At 46.2% G+C, this 16904-nt stretch overlaps 1 protein-coding gene and 1 non-coding gene across 4 annotated transcripts in view; both read left to right on the top strand.

The window, feature by feature from the left end:
* Nucleotides 1–16904, top strand: part of GNAO1 (G protein subunit alpha o1) — a 362264-nt gene that overhangs the window by 40475 nt on the left and 304885 nt on the right. The gene's annotated exons all lie outside the window — the stretch shown is intronic.
* On the top strand, nt 8544–8666 carry LOC142020943 (U6atac minor spliceosomal RNA). The gene has a single exon (XR_012647568.1). It is a non-coding gene; the product is annotated as a U6atac minor spliceosomal RNA (small nuclear RNA).

The raw sequence follows: 16904 nt of genomic DNA, 5'->3' as shown, positions 1-16904 counted from the left end.
AAAATAATCTTCTGGGAGTGTCTTTCTTTGCATGTGTTACTTTTCAGTTTGCTGAGAAATAGAAATTGAAAGCCCAGAATTTTCAAGAAGCAAGAGCTAGTAGTTAAGCTGGGCAGACTGGAGCCATTAATTCATTTTGTCAAACTGTAAGTGTATGTGTAGCATGTTAGTGATGAGATATAATTGTAAATGTTATATTTAAATGATAAATTTAGTACTTCATTTGTGATTTTTTTCAATAAATTGATTTAAATAGAAATATGATTTAAATAAAAGATATATGATTTGATTTATTTTTTTTAAATCATCAATTCTTATCCACCCTGTGATCTTGTTTAGATGAAGGATGACTTCAACCATTTTACCACTGAGATGAAAAGGCATGGAAGAGCACTGTGTATCTTTTCACCGGAGTGCACTGGCTTATCCATGATGTGTTTTTTTAATATTTGGCGTGGAGCTGGTGGTACCATACCACTAGGGATAAGGAGCAGTACACTTAGACATATCTAATGTTCCAAGATTACCACGACGATACGTAGATATTTCTTGAACACACACCAGTGTTGAGAGGTGAACATTCAAAAGGCAGCACAGAGCTCCATAATGGGTATGCTTGTGTCTTGTGGCTCAAACCCATATGGAGTTTCAGGGCATTGTGGTCCCATTGGCCACCAACTCAGCTGCAGATGTTCAAACCCAGCTGTAGTGTCTATAAATGTCTGGGGGTCACTTCATGTAGTCTTAAACGTGGCTTCTTCATGGCACATAACGAGCGCTGTGGTGTCTTTGGAAAGCACTCGCATCTGTTGCTTTAATTTGATCAGATGCGGTTTTCAAAGCAGTGAGCAACAGGTGAACGCTTAGTTAGATATGAAGCGTGAACCCATTTAAATCATTACAAAAGCTTGATCAAACCCAGAACAGAGACCTTCCATTTCAATAGCCTCCTCAAAATTACAAAACAGATGGAGTTACACCTGCTAGTTGCTGATTATATTCGTAATCAGAAAGTGACGGTCATGGAATAAATGATGCCCAATGACATCCGGCGGGCGCGAGGGGATTGATGAGGGATGTGTCATTATTGGGAATGTCCAGGAGAAGTCTGCTCCTGCTCCCATCAGATCCAATCTCATTTTCCTTCTTCGGGCTGTTTTAAAAAGCTACTTTTAATGTAAATCTAAAGCTGGTTATTGGAAGTTGAATGTAAATAGACTAATAAAGCTCAAATAAACTCCCACGAGCATCTTGTAAGGACCATCGTTTTAAAGGACTTAATCAAAATGAATGACATTTTTGAAGGGCTAAAGATTCAACTACCTGTAGTGGCCCCTCCTTTCCTCTTCCCTACTGGCTTAAAGGATTGCAGGTGAGGTTTAAGAGAGAACAATAGTGAACCAGTCACATTCTGTTATCCCAGAACAGAGTCATAACATGGTGACGGTTTCTCATTTTAAAAAAATCCACTTTTTTGCTGAAAAAATTGCTGGTATTTCCCTGATGGGCTGTTTAAGTGATAGCCGTTTCCCTGGGCTGTTCTGTAGGCTGTTGCACAGACTAAAACGTCCACAGCACTCCCAGTCCACAGCTCCAACCCCCAGCCCCGCTCCTGGGGTGCATCCCGCAGCAGGATTTATAAAGGGGTCCTCAAAGGCAGCCTTATGTCTGTCTTCCATAATGCCTGTAGTGAGAGACTCCTCGCCCCAGGGGAACCAGGATTCTCTGGCTCTCTTTCTGACACTCTGAAGCTTTTATGTAACGTAAAGGGTCTCAAGCGAGGGAGTGAGGCTGTCACCTCCAGTCTTTCTTTATTATTTGCTGACGCAGACCTACTCTCTATGCTTAAATCAGCTACAATCGCACAAGAAGCCTGAGACACTTTAAACTAGCTTCTTGCGGAAGGGTGTTATTTGTTGGAGGTGATCTCCAGGAGACTAGCGTACAAACACTACCATAAAATTTTGACAGGTTCAGCTTTTGTGCAGCTGTTTCATCTCCATAAAATTTAAACGTGCTTAGATTTGTATGCCTGATTATTGAACACAGCTACTGATTTGCCAAAGCGGCAGACCATTAACCTCCAAGGTCTTTTTTTGTCTTTGTTGTTTAATGATGAAAATGTTGCGTAATCTGATGTTTTTAAATCACAGAACCAAGGGGAAATGGGTGGAAAGTAAAACCTACAAGCTTATTGAGAGTATTCATTAATTAATATTTTCTTAGATGTAGGCCACGGTGACTGAGTAATCAGTCTTTAATGGCCTTACCCGTTTTGCAAGGCTTGGAAACCTGCGAAGGCAGAGTTTGTTTCCCAATTTTATTTGGCCCCAGAACCCTTTTAAACTTAAAAGACTTTTGCGGAACTCCATTTTGAGGCTCTATCCCTCCCCATCCCCCAAGCCCACCCCCCATCTCCAGGCTTTACTGGCCTCAGCCCCGAAAACTGCCCCCCCATCCCCAAGCCTTTCCTCCATCCCATAACCTGCCCCCATCCCCAGGCTTAATCCCTCTCAGCCCAAAACTGCCCCCCCTCAGGACTAACCTATCCATGGCGCTGGCTGGAGAGCCTACACTGGGTGGCCACATGTGCCTAGCGGCAAGAAGGCAGGTGCGGAGATGTTCTGCTGGCAGGGTGAGCTGATCCATGCCCACTGGAGGGGTGTGGCCACTCAAGTAGTTGGACGAGTGAGGGATAACACTCACACTCAACTCGGGGTGCCAGAGCTCTGCTCAAGCTCCAGCCCTGGGTGGGGGGACTTGCTGTGGGGCTGGAACACATGTGCCAGCTTGCCCTGCCGAGGGGGAGCCCCGAGCCTCACCATGGACCACATCAGTGTAAGCTGGGGGCCAGGGCTGGCCCACAGGCCATAGGTTCCCCACCCTTGTTTTAAACGGTGGGCAAAGTGTGATAATATGCCAGCACAATTCAGAGGGCTATATGGGTCTGCACTGGAGAGTGACAGGACATTGGTCTTGTTTACTCATCCTTTTGTTACCGGTACCCTCCAAAGGATGATAGTGTGTGATGGTGTGATGGGAGCAGTGCAACAAGTAGGTCAGTCTCAGCGTATCCATGTCACATTTATACCAATCTTATAGTTACTTATTTTTACTGAACTTAGAAGTGGTCTGGATGCTTTGCCCAGCAACTGAATGGGCATCCGTAACTCTCGGATCATCACAGAGAGACGTAAGAGCTCTGTTTAACATATGTCAGCATTCATATAACCATAGATTAGGGATAAAAGAGACCACGGGAGGTCATCTACTCCAATCTCCTGCACAAAGCTGGAACAACTCTCACTAAATCATCCCAGCCAGGGTTTTGTCAAGCCTGGCCTTAAAAACCCCTAACGATGGAAATTCCACCACCTCCCGAGGCAACCCATTCTAGTGCTTCACCACCCTCCCGGTGAAGTAGTTTTTCCTAATATCCAACCTAGATCTCCCACACTGCAGCTTGAGACTATTGTTCCTCCTTCTGTAAACTATCCCCATCGAGAATAGCCTGACTCCATCCTCTTTGGAACCCTTCTTCTAGTTGTTGAAGGCTGCTGTCAAATTCTCTCTCCCCACCAGTCTTCACTTCTGCAGACTAAATAAGTCTGTTTCCCTCCGCCTCTGCTCATCAGTCACACACAATGTTTTTGATTGACCTCTTCCATTTGTCCTCATCCTTCCTGTAGGTGGGCAGTGGGGGCACCCAAAACTGGGTACAGTATTCCAGGTGCAGCCTTGCCAGTGCCAAATAGAGGGAAATAATCACTTTCCTTGATCTACTGACAATGCTCCTACTAATGCGGCCCAACATGCTGTTGCCTTTCTTGGCAACAAGGGCACACTGTTGACTCCTGTCCAGCTTCTCACCTACTGTAATTCCAAGTGGCGAGTATTTAACTACTGAGGGGTGAGTATTTGAAAGCTAGCACGAGGAGGTTCAAATTAAGGGTGTTCCCTTCGCTAGCCAAACTTCGTGCCTTTAACCCATGGTCCCACGTGGACTCTGATGGCCCTATAGCGACTAGATTATTCATCCTTTTTCATTTCTCTGTTTCTCCTTCTCTGCCTGTTACTTCAGACTTGAGGGAAAATAAGTGATGCCATCCAACAGGTACCATTAGGTAGTCAACTTTAGGCTCAGCAAATATGCCCTTCCCAGCTGTTCTAGGGCTAGATTGTGTCTTCAGGCTTAGCTCAGAGGAAGGGGTGATGGTGCATTTGCACTGCTCCACGGTAAGTGTAATGCATCAGGAGCATCAGCTGGAGGCACAGTGACTTCTCAGGGACCTCTGTGGTCTTAGTGAAGCGTATTATAACGTGTCCTTTTCAGGGTGCGGTTTGTTCTTCCCCCAGCATGGTGAGATAGCCGGCTCTGCTGCCAACATGTGAGGGAGGAGTTGCTATTTTTTTCTCAGGAGGGAGCATCTGGGATTCAGCCTCCACTCCCTGCTAGGAGTATCAGCCTGAGGAGCAATGAATCTCCTTGTTGCAAGGCTCATTTTGTTTTGATTACGTATTTTATATACATAAGAACACATACAAAACCTTCATTAACAGAGCAGTATTAAGGCTGCAAAGTCAGTAGGACTGCTAATGTGCCTGAAATTATGCGAGCGACTTGATCACAGTTTGAGTAGCTTTTCTGGGAGAAAAGGCTGAGATGTATAGGGCTCTCTAATGTAGTGGAGAAAGCAAAATAAGAAGCAGTGGCTGGAAGTTAAAGGCAGACAAATTCAGATCAGAAATAAAGGACATGGTTTTAACAGTGGGTGTTGTGTAGCATTGGAACAAACTGCTCAGTGAGGTGGTGGGTTCTCCCTTTCTAGAGGTCCTCAACCCTAGACTGGATGTCTTTCTGAAAAATGTATCAGAGAGGTAGCTGTGTTAGTCTGTATCTTCGAGAACAACAAGAAGTCTTGTAGCACCTTCATCAGCAGGTCTTCACTGACAAAAGCTTATGTTCCAAAATATCTGTTAGTCTATAAGGTGCCACAGGACTTCTTGTTTCTGAAAGATGCTTTAGCTAAACACAAGAGCCACATCTACACCACAGCAACCCTTTGCAAAAAATTCTTCCTGAAGTTCTCTTCCAAAAAAACCTTTTTTTGGAAAAGCACGTCCACACACAAAAAAGCGGCTTGAAAAAATCGATCCGCTCTTTTGATAGAGAGCATCCACACAGCCCCCATTCTTTGGAAAGAACAGGCAAGGGATAGAAAAATCCAGTGTTGTGAAGATGGCTCTTTCGAAAAAAGGGCCACCAGGGCGTGTAAACACATTTTTTTTCTGAAATGGTCTTTCAGAAAAACGTGCTCATCCTCATCTGGGAGAGGAAGAGGGTGGCTGGAGAAAGTGTTGTTCTTCTGATTTAATATCGCATTTTGGGTGTAGATACTCCATGGGATTTTTCAAAAGAGCCCCAGCTTTTTCGAAAAAAAAAACCCAACCCTCATGAGTGTAGACATAGCCAAGATGTTGTCCTCCATACAGGGATAGCAGGGTAGACAGGAATATAAGCTAGAGGATTTAACAGTGTGTCTGGTCTTAAAATCTTCCAATCTATAGCAAAAAGCAGTGAAGCACCTTGCTGAGATATGGTCTGTCAGTCATTGAAAGCCTTTCAGAACTTCTGTACTGATGTAGAACAGAAGCTTTGGAAATGGTAGGGGGCCTGCTTTCGGGGGGGTTGACCCCTGGCAGCTCCCAAGGATCCAGAGCAGATTAAGGTACAACAGTTGTGGGTGGTGAGCACTGTTGGAAATCAAGCCCCCACCGTCTTTTCAAACCGGTCTGTCTGTCCTTGTTAGCAGATACCTTTCTCACCAAGAATGTTAGTTACTTATCTTCTCTCTGACATTGACAAACAGGGAGAACTTTCATTTGGCAATGTTGGTGAAATGAAGAGTACCCTTTGCTGCGTGCCGCTGAAGAATCCCAGGGCATGTGGGGAACAAATGGAAGGCAAACCAGTCCCATTTGTGTCTGACTAAGCCAGTGGTTCCCTGTTTTATTTGGCCACAGAACCCTTTTAAACTTGAAATTTTTGTGGGATTTTGCCAAACCCCTAATAACAGCCTTGTATGTAGAGCTGAAAAAGTAGACCGCAAATAATAATCATAAACAAATGCTAAGCCAGGTCATGAGAGCACCATTTTGTTTAACTGTACATATTTAAAAACAAAAATCACATTTAATTTGTACAAAAATAAAGTTCAAAAAGTGATGTGCATTATAACGGCAGTTTTCAATAAAACTGGCAATTTACTTCCCCAGCTGTATCCCTCCCGCCTCCCTGCTGGCCGTTAAACCTATTAAATTTAGTTCTACTGTTTCAGTGGCAGCAGCATCCGGAGCTGCAAATGACTCCTTGAAGAGCAGCAAGCGACTCCGAAGCTGCAGGTTGCCGACCCCTGATTTTAGTCAATTTATATTTATCATGGTTAAATTTTTAAATGCAAGAAATTGCACGACTGTACGATATTCATATCTGGTCACCCGCGTGATCCACACTCCCCGAGAGCAAGTACACGAATTTATGGTGGTATATAACAGGTGATCAAACCACTGACGGACTATGCATAGCGCTAAGTAGTGACATCATCGCCCCCACTCTGGTGAAGCTGGCATTACCCAGGGACACTTATGGTGGCAAACACAAATGAAAATTGTTTTTAATAAAAATTCGTAAATGCTTAAATATTAATTATTATTTCTGAAGTATGACATGTTACTGTAATGGAGTTTTCTTGCAGAACCCTTATTTTTACTCCATGGAACCCCGGGGTTCCACCGAATACCACTAGGGAAGCACTGGACTCAACAAGTATCAGAGGGGTAGCCAAGTTCGTCTGTATCTTCAGAAACAACAAGAAGTCCTGTGGCACCTGATAGACTAACAGATATTTTGGAGCATCAGCTTATGCTCTGAAATATCTGTTAGTCTATCAGATGCCACAGGACTGAACAGGTGCATTAAAAGACCATTGCAGGATTTTCTCTTACAGTCCCACTGTGGACTAAACACTCTGTCTGAGATGCAGCTCTGCCTTCCTTAATGCCGGGACCGGTTAACCGCCGATCAGAGACAAAACGTGCTTAATTTCGTTAGGTAAAGAGTGGTAATGAAACAGACGGTTTGACATGGCCAGGCAATGGGCTCCAGGTGGCAGAGCCATTGAAAAGAAAAGCCAAGGTGCTGCTGGGACACCTGTTTTGAAAATAGGAGACATTTGAGCGTTGACAATGTTCTTTTCCAGTGAACGAATGTGTGAAAAAAGTGAGTCATTAGGCACTATAGTTCTCGTTAAATCAGAAGGTCTCTCTTGACGTATGGACAGTAACATTTGTTCACTGTAGCATTATTGGAAAGCTGCCTCTTGATAGGATTAGAGAATAGGTGTGTTTTGTTTCTTTGGCAATCAGAATGATTCCATTCACAAAAGCACTTTTTAAAAGCATTCTGTACACTTACAAAGTTGATAATTGAATGTCCAGTAGATTAATCTGATTGTGGCTGACTGGTGTTTTGAGTATTGCTGCCTTCTGCTGGAGCTGGTCTTGGCTCAGATTTGTGTCACAGGCCTTGAGCTTCTTAACGGCCAAAGGTGATAGGTAAGTGGGTGGGCCCTGGTGCGCAGCTCCAGCAAGAGCTGGCTGAGCTGTGGCAAATGCCAGCAAGAAGTATTTAAAGAGCTAGCAGGGGCCCGGGTTGCAATAGACCAATACTACATTACTTTCACCCCAGTTAATGGCAAATGGAAATTTCCCTTTGGCCAAGTGGTAGGGGTGCATGAGTTTGGAAATGGAAAATCCTACTTCTACTTTTGCTGCTAAATTCTTTTTGGCGTCTACCTACAATAAAATATCACCTGGGAAATTTAAAGCTGGTGTTACGTTATAAAGACAAATGCTCCATTTTACAGTTTCACTGGCTAATCTTCATCACACTGGACAGGGTGGCAAGATAATTTTACATTTGAAGTGGTAGAACCCAATTCTTTACCAACTTTCAGGATTTATCCATGTGACGGATGATGCAGACAAAGCATTTGCTATTTATTGCACAATAGATTTTGCAAATGTATAAGAGCTTCGTTTATGTAAACATTTGCATAGTTAGAATCTTTTTGTATCGTTTACCAATTACGTCACTCACTGAAGTTATCCCAGCACCTCCTAAACTTTTCCAGAATGATGTTTGCAACCTTTGGCCCAAAGTCTATTGTCTAAGATGAAATGTATCAACAGGACTGAGTTAGGTCAATAACGTTTGACTCTTGGTGAGTTTTCAGCCTGTGGTTTTTCACGTGTGGCTTTTCAGAGAGCTCGTGTGACTGCCTATTGAGTACAATATTTTTCCCCTGAAAACCCCTTATTTTCCCAAAGCCACGGGGATTTGTGAGCCCGTCAGACAGTTTCATTGTTACCTTCTCCTCCCGTGCCCCAAAAGGCAGCACAGGCTAGAAGAGAGGCTACTGGCCTGGGAGCAGAGTGATCTGGGGTCCGTTCTGCGCTCTGCTCTTGGTCTGCCGAGTGACCCAGTGTGGAAGGAGAGAAGGTTAGCACTCCCTTTGATAAGGATGGAAGAGGTCCTAGTGGCCTTTACACCACGTGTATGGTTAAGGCATTGCCGCTTACTTTGTTGCATCTGACCCTGGGCGAGTCCCTCCTGTCATTGGTGTCTGTTGAGACTGTGGGAGCTTTAGGGTAGAGAAGGACACATTTTGGTAAATCGTGGGAGACGGGAGAGATTCCAGAAGACTGGAAAAGGGCAAATATAGTACCCATTTATAAAAAGGGGAACAAGAATAACCCGGGAAACTACAGGCCAGTCAGCTTAACTTCTGTGCCAGGAAAGATAATGGAGCAGGTAATTAAAGAAATCATCTGCAAGCAATTGGAAAGTGGTGAGGTGCTAGGGAACAGCCAGCATGGTTTTGTTAAAAACAGATCATGTCAAACCAATCTGATAGCTTTCTTTGATAGAATAACGAGTCTTGTGGGTAAGGGAGAAGCGGTGGATGTGGTATACTAGACTTCAGTAAAGCATTTGACACGATCTCACATAATATACTTATCAATAAACTACGCAAATACAACTTAGATGGGGCTACTATAAGGTGGGTGAACAACTGGCTGGATAACCGTACCCAGAGAGTAGTTATTAATGGTTTTAAATCCTGCTGGAAAAGTATAACTAGTGGGGTTCAGCAGGGGTCTGTTTTAGGACCGGTTCTGTTCAATATCTTCATTAACAATTTAGATATTGACATAGAAAGTACACTTATTAAGTTTGCAGATGATACCAAGCTGGGAGGGGTTGCAACTTCCTTGGAGGTTAGGGTCATAATTCAAAAGGATCTGGATAAACTGGAGAAATGGGCTGAGGTAAACAGGATGAGGTTTAATAAGGACAAATGCAAAATGCTCCACTTAGGAAGGAACAATCAGTGTCACACATACAGAATGGGAAAGGACTGCCTAGGAATGAGTACAGCAGAAAGGGATCTAGGGGTTATAGTGGACCACAAGCTAAATATGAGTCAACAGTGTGATGCTGTTGCAAAAAAAGCAAACATGATTCTAGGATGCATTAACAGGTGTGTTGTGAACAAGACATGAGAAGTCATTCTTCCGCTCTACTCTGCGCTGGTTAGGCCTCAGCTGGAGTATTGTGTCCAGTTCTGGGCACCGCAGTTCAGGAAGGATGTGGAGAAATTGGAGAAGGTCCAGAGGAGAGCAATGAGAACGATCAAAGGTCTAGAGAACATGACCTATGAAGAAAGGCTGAAAGAATTGGGCTTGTTTAGTTTGGAAAAGAGAAGATTGAGGGGGGACATGATAGCAGTTTTCAGGTATCTAAAAGGGTGTCATAAGGCAGAGGGAGGGAACTTGTTCTTCCTTGCCTCTGAGGATAGAACAAGAGGCAATGGACTGAAATTGCAGCAGGGGAGGTTCAGGTTGGACATTAGGAAAAAGTTCCTAACTGTCAGGGTGATCAAACACTGGAACAAATTGCCAAGGGAGGTGGTAGAATCTCCATCACTGGAGATATTTAAGAAGAGGTTAGATAGATGGCTTTCAGGGATGGTCTAGAAAGTGCTTGGTCCTGCCACGAGGACAGGGGGCTGGACTCGATGGCCTCTCGAGGTCCCTTCCAGTCCTACTCTTCTATGATTCTATGATTCTAAGTGTCAGTGCTTCCAGTCCCTTCTGTAAGCTAAATAATAAGAGTAAAGCAAGGGCAGGTCTGCACTAGGCAGGTAAGTCCACTGTAGATAACGCAGTTCTAGCTAGAATGGACTTATCTGCAGTCGGCGTACCTGGCTGTCTTCACAGAGGGAGGTCAATGGAGAAATTCAGATGTGTGCTGGGCCCTCCTTAGGAAATGTCACCCCCCCCCAGGGGACCCACCCCCCACTGCGCACACCGCTGGCCTAGGCGAAAGGAGAGCTCAGCGTGCCTGAGCCCCGAGGTATGGATCCTCTCCGGCTCTCTGCGCAGCCAAGCAGTGCTTCCCAGCTATTGAGCTGGAGACTTTCTCTGACCGCCCCCCCACCCCCAAACCCCAGCCAGAGCCTTTCCCAGTGGCACGTCACTACACCCACTGACAAGTGTGGCTGCGTCCTGCCTGTCACTGCAGTGTAGCACCTGTGCTCTGTGTAGCCATAGCCTGTGTGTGTGATGGGAAGCGTCTTTAGCTGTGGTGGTAAAACTGCCCATTCTCTGAAGTATGGACACAGCCCTGCACCACTGACCCCAATGGGAGTTTTACTGTTGACTAAGGTAACCACATTGCTCTATGGAAAATATGGGACACTGGCCTCCAGGGCTGGGGTCAGGGCTGCTGCTCCAGGTTGAGGCACCAGAGATGGGGGCTCTGCAGCCTCCAAAGGGGAGGCACCAGGGATGAAGGGGAGTGGAGGATGGGGGCTCCAGAACCTGGTGCGGAGGTGGGTTTCAAAGCCTCCCGGCGAGGTGGGGCCAGGAAATAAAGCAGGAGCTGCCTCCTTGAGTAGTGGGAGGCTGGGGAAAGAGGCATCCGCCATGGAGGCGCTCCCTGGTAGGAGAGGCTGCCAGCCTGAGACACAGGGTGCCAGGGAAGAGGAGCCATGCAAAATATGGGACAATTTGTCTGTGTTCTTTAAAAAGTTGGTACACTTGTGTGACGGCTTAAATAAGGGCCTGTCCTGGGAAAAACAGGCTGGATGGTCACCTTGGCGCTGATGTTAAAGGGACCAGCAGCAGGACTTTGGTGAATTTTCGTCAGAAAAATTCTGCTCTCCCTGATACCGGCGTCAATTCAAAATAACCCCACTCTCTTCAAGGCTGTTTCTCCACATCGGAGAGAGATTTAAACCCAGGGCGTGTGTGCATGCTACAACTCAGCCCCACTAATTTAGTCCAAATGGACTCTTCAGGATGATTGTCTTGCCACTTGTAGCTGCTCCGCTTCGATCACTTCTCATTGGATTCAGTGGGTGTCTTGCCTGAGTAAAGACCTCAGGAATTGTCCTGCTGTTACAGCCAACTCCTTGGGCCATCTGCATTTTGCTGTCACCCGCTGTATTTCAATGACAAACTGAATACACAAACAAACCTTTACTTGAGCATGTGCCCCTGAAGAATGCTGCATGATCAGTCCTCTCTCTGAAGCTCAGCCAATGCCCAGTTGTGCTGTTCATTGTTTTCCTTCATCTGAATATAGAAGTCCAGATCCTGCACATGGTCCTTCGTGGTATGAGTAATTCTTCTGGCTTCATGGACAGACAAGTCACACAAGGGAGGGTTTGCGTTGTCAGAGCTTTAAGTTAGTGCTGTCAGAGGGAGGCAGTAGCATCTCCAGAATAAATATTGTGTGTGGTAGAAAACCAAAGCACAAAAAGAAGGAATTTCGTGCAGCCTGCTTATGCTGAGCTAATATCCTGGCCCACTGATCACGTTAATGAAATGCACTCTGTGTACCTTGCCCTCTGGTATTTCATAGATTCAGTTGCACCCAGAGAGGCTGTGTGAAGTACGGTATGTTAGTCGTCTGCATTATTTCAGCTTGATGGGAGGTAGCTCAGAAAAGCTGCAGCCTAGAAAACAGTTTCAGTATGTCAGCTGCAGCTGGCTTCCCTGTACTGTCCCCCGGGGAGGCAGTTTCAGGTGGGTGTGTATGTGCAATTCAAGGCTCTCGGTGTCTGTCCTGAATGGCTGCAATCAAATACCGCAGCTTTATTCAGTATGTGTTACAAACTAGTGTTGTTTGAAACACTCTCCAGGACCAAATACTACAAGGGACTGTGGGAAAGAGGAAGACTGCGTAGTCAGACGTAAGACCAATAGGAGAATGCTCAAGGAATTAGGAGATGGAAGATGTCTGAAGCTGGCGGTTGTATAGAGTCAGTGAGGCAGAGGGATACAGAGAAGATGGCCTGCCTGGCCTGAGCTGCAGGGGAGACTGTTCATTCACCTAGAGAGGTGAGCTCAAGAGAAATAGTGGTATGCACTACCCCAGGCCAGCTCCCCCGGCAGAAAGGCAAAGGTAGTTAAAAGTGAATTCCAAGAGGAAGTCTCTCGGGTAAACCCCACCCTGAATATCTGTTCTGCTGTTTGTCACACCCGGGAAGAAGAGGTGAATGATTTTGTGTCCAGGGGCCTGATCCTGCGCACCCTGCAGGCACGGAGCTGCCATTGATTTTAATGGGAGTCCCATCGGCAGTGTCCTGGTAGGTTCGGGCCTGTGTGCATTTGGTGCAGTGTCATTTCCCTGGGCAGCTCCTGAGATAATGTGAGGGATTCTCATGGTGAGGAGTCTACTTTTCAAACAGAAAAAGGGGTGGGAGGTGGAGGGGAGGTACCACTCCAGGATGGAGGGAAGGTTCTCACGTTCTCCATATAATGCCATTTGTTTCGTGGTGAAAAATACAGTCCAGTCCCTATGGAGACAGACATACCACATTGTTACGTGTACTGTTCATAATCAAGCCCTCATTGTGGTTGGGTGGTACAGCCCTGGCAACCTTATCATCTAATACTGTGCAATGCAGGATTCCCAGGCAAAATATGACTATTTGTTGGCTTCTCTTTCTTTTCCTTTTCTTTTGCAATCTCCACTTTCCTGCCTCTTTTCTTCAGCTCTTTTCAGTGTCTAACTTCTTCCCATTCTGCCTGTTCATCTTTTTTCCATACTTTTGTTTAATTTTCTCTTTAAAGCCCACTTATTCTTCAAGACCTTTGTGGGTTCATCTCTTTCCTCTTATATGATTTTACCTTCTTTCCTCCTAGTATAAGAAGGATGTGGATGTGCTGGAGCAGGTTCAGTGGAGGGCAACAAAAATGATTAAGGGGCTGGAGCACAAGACCTATGAGGACAGGCTGAGGGATCTGGGCTTGTTTAGTTTACAGGAGAGAAGACTTATGGGAGATTTAATAGCAACCTTGAACTTCCTGAAGGGGAGCTCTAAAAGAGGAGGGTGAGAAACTGTCTCAGTGGTGTCAGATGGCAGAACAAGGAGGAATGGTCTGAAATTGAAGAGGGAGAGGTGTAGGTTAGATATTAGGAAAAACTGCTTCACCAGAAGAGCAATGAAGAATTGGAATGCGTTGCCTAGAGAGGTGGTAGATTCTTCATCCCTCGAGGTTTTTAAGTCCCGGCTTGACAAGGTCCTCGCTGTGATGACTTAGTGGGGATTGAGCCTGCTTGAAGGAGGGGGCTGGACTAGATGACCTCCTGAGGTCCTCTTCCAGCCCTACGATACCATGATTCTGTGATTCTAGGGACTGGGTTTAAGGCTGGCCACATTTTTAGCCAGCTTTAAACTCAGTCCCGAGTTGTGGCTGCAGACGATCTTGTACGTGTAGTTGTTTCCTCTAATTTTCTGTGTTTGCTTTTCTCAGGCAGAGGTGCAAGGGATGCTGCCTACAGATGCGGTCACCTCACCTCAAAAAAGATATCTTGGCATAGGAAAGGGTTCAGAAAAGGACAACACAACACAAATTGTTAGTGGTTTGGAATAGGAGCCGTGTGAAGAGAGATTAAAAATGCTGGGGCTTTACTTCTTAGAAAAGAAGAGACTAAGGGGGATATGAGAGAAGTGTATAAAATCATGCCAGGTATGGAAAAGTAAATAAGGAAAAGTTATTTGCTTGTTCCCATAACATCAGAACTAGGAGTCACCAAACGAAATTAACGAGTAGCAGGTTTAAAACTAACAAAAGGAAGTTTTTCTTCACTCAGCGCACATGAGGCTATTGGAACTCCTCGCCAGAGGATGTTGTGAAGGCCAGGACTTTAACAGGGTTCCGAAAAGAACTGGGTAAGTTCGTGGAGGCTGGGTCCATTCGTGGCTTTTAGCCAGGACACATAGGAATGGTGTCCCTAGCCTCAGTTTGTCAGCAGCTGGAAATGAAGGACAGGAGAGGGATCACTTTGATGATTACCTGTTCTGGTCCCTCACTCTGGGGCATCAGGCACTGGCCTCTGTCGGCAGACAGGCAACTGGGCTGGATGGACCTTAGGTTTGACCCAGTGTGGCCGTTCTTATCTTCTAAAGGCATCAGAGAGCCGAGTTTCAGATTGTGCCCACTCTATGAAGTGCAGATTTCAGCAACGTACATTAATTTGCAGCCGTTCTCTTCACTTGGATCCAGAAGGGCTTTCGGAGATTAAGAAGGAAGTTCTTGTCTCACAACCTCCAGTTTTGCACTGGTGTAATGCTTAACTCAGGTCCATGCTCAGCAAGGAAGTGGAGTGGGTTGGAGAAAACAGGCTGATGTTTTGATCCCTAACAAACAGTAGAGAAGTACTTGCAGAAGAACTGGCAGCGGCTCAGGATTCAGCGTTCCTCCCTTGTTATTTTGCATCATAAAAATTACAGATGTGATGATTTCAAAGGGTAGTGAAGGGGCTGAAGTTGAGAACCATTTAGCTCAGATAAATAAGGATGTTGACAGCACGGTGCCGGTCTTGGATGTGTCTGACCTTCTCTTTCTGCCCTTGTAGTGGTTTTATGACAAGCAAGATGAAGGAGTGATCTCTTCCAAATAGTCTTCAGTTTGTTAAGCTTGTACAGAGCCACAAGAATGGAATGCACTGCAGGACGGAAAGGGATTAAAAAGCTAGGCTGGGATACCCTGGATGCTGCGCACTGGTAGAAAGGGCTCTAGTGAACCGGAATCTCTCTTTTGTACAAATGCACTCGAGGGGCCACTTCCAATCTGTTCATGCCAGTAAGTCTTGCCTGCGATAGCCACAGGCTAGCACAGGCTGAATATATATATGCATCTCATTCCTTCCTCCGCTTGGATTCCTGTTACCACTCGCTTTCCTGGACCTGCATCTCTGCTGTGCAGAAATTGCAGTGCGTGTGTTGGAATAGTGCAGGAGCCACTCAGAATCAGCCACCTGTCCCACTTGGAGGTGGGATTCATTCAGAGGAGAGGGACTTGGCATATGGCTGCTGGAGCCCTTGTGTAGCTGCTGGAGCTCAAGAGATGACTAGCCGCCGCCAGCTGTCCCTTACAAACTGCGTAGCTGCACATAGCCGCCCGCTAGGCAACACGGTTCCCTCTTTCTTTGGCACCCATCCAGAAATGTAGCATTTTAACTTGGTTGCATCTATCTTCTTATAACACTCGGTGTCAACACATCCTTCGCTTGAGCTGCGCCGGGTCGGAGGCAGTGCGTTCACCAAGGGCATCTTGCTCACCAGCCTCTTGGACTGGAAGAAAAGCAATAATCATGAATGGTCTCTTTTCTCCCACCTGCTCCCCAGAATTCCTACACCAGCCTCAAAAATCATGGCACGGAGCGTACTGAAGTCTGCCCGAGCTAAAGCTCATTCCTAAAGAGCGATTGACTTGAAGTGAATCATCTCAAGTGCCATCTAAAAGGGGAGTGGAAAGGCTTTGCATCTGAATGCAGGCACTATGTTGATTCCCTGTGAAACTCACTATAGAAGGATAATACAGTAAACCCCCCCCCACAGCTTTACACAATTTCAACATACATGTTAATCGTATTAATGCAAATTTTGAAATCCTGGGCTCCAGCTGTACAGCTGGAGCCTGGGAGGCCACAGCTTTCCCCTGGCCTCTCCCCGCCGCGGAGTGCTGAAAGGAGCGGTCCTGCTGCTTCCCCCGGCTTTCCCTGAGTGGGGGAAGTCAGGGGGATGCCGCTGCGGGGAGGAGAGGGCAGGAACGAGAGGGGAAGCCCCTCTGACCAGAGAGCCAGGAGCAAGCAAGCAGCCCAGCAAGGATCGGGGAGCTGGGAAACTGACCAGGCACTGCTGTGCCTGGCTCTCAGCTTCCCCTGGTTGAGCAGGAGCCTGGAAAATGACCAGGCGCTGCTGCCCCTGGCTCCAGACTTCCAGGGACTTGGAGGAGGAGGGAGGGGTCCCTCTATCCCGACTTGCGCAAAATTTGAGTTACGCGAGGGTTGCAAGGAACACAACCCCAGTGTAACTCGGGGTTTTACTGTATAGAGGCAACTAGCTTAGAAAGATGAAGAGAGATGATAAACATTTGTAGACAGGGGTTCCAAAAGGGTAAGTGTATGTGCAGGTCCCCCATTTGGCATGCAGATTGGGCAGCTGTGCTTCGGAAAATTATTTTCAGGGCATACTCCCCGTAATTTCACATGGGGTTTTGTGCATGACTTTCAGACTGTTTGACTCTGTGGCTATGTCTACACTAGAGAGTTTTGTCAGCAAAAACTCGTGGAGCGTCCACATTCCCAAGGTGTTCTGTCGACAGTAAATGGACAGACCGTGGCACTCCTGTCAACAGCATTCTGCCATCCCCCCATGAGGCAGAGATCTGGCAACAGGAAGCCAGTCTGGACATTCCAGGGGGCTCTGCATTGACAGACAGGGCCTCCAGGACACCAGCTGTGCTTCTGGTCAACCGTTTTGTTG

The sequence above is a fragment of the Carettochelys insculpta genome, chromosome 14, assembly GCF_033958435.1.
Source record: "Carettochelys insculpta isolate YL-2023 chromosome 14, ASM3395843v1, whole genome shotgun sequence".
NCBI classification, from domain to species: Eukaryota; Metazoa; Chordata; order Testudines; family Carettochelyidae; genus Carettochelys; species Carettochelys insculpta.
The sequence above is the reverse complement of the archived record's forward strand: the minus strand, read 5'-3'. Positions and strand labels throughout refer to the sequence as shown.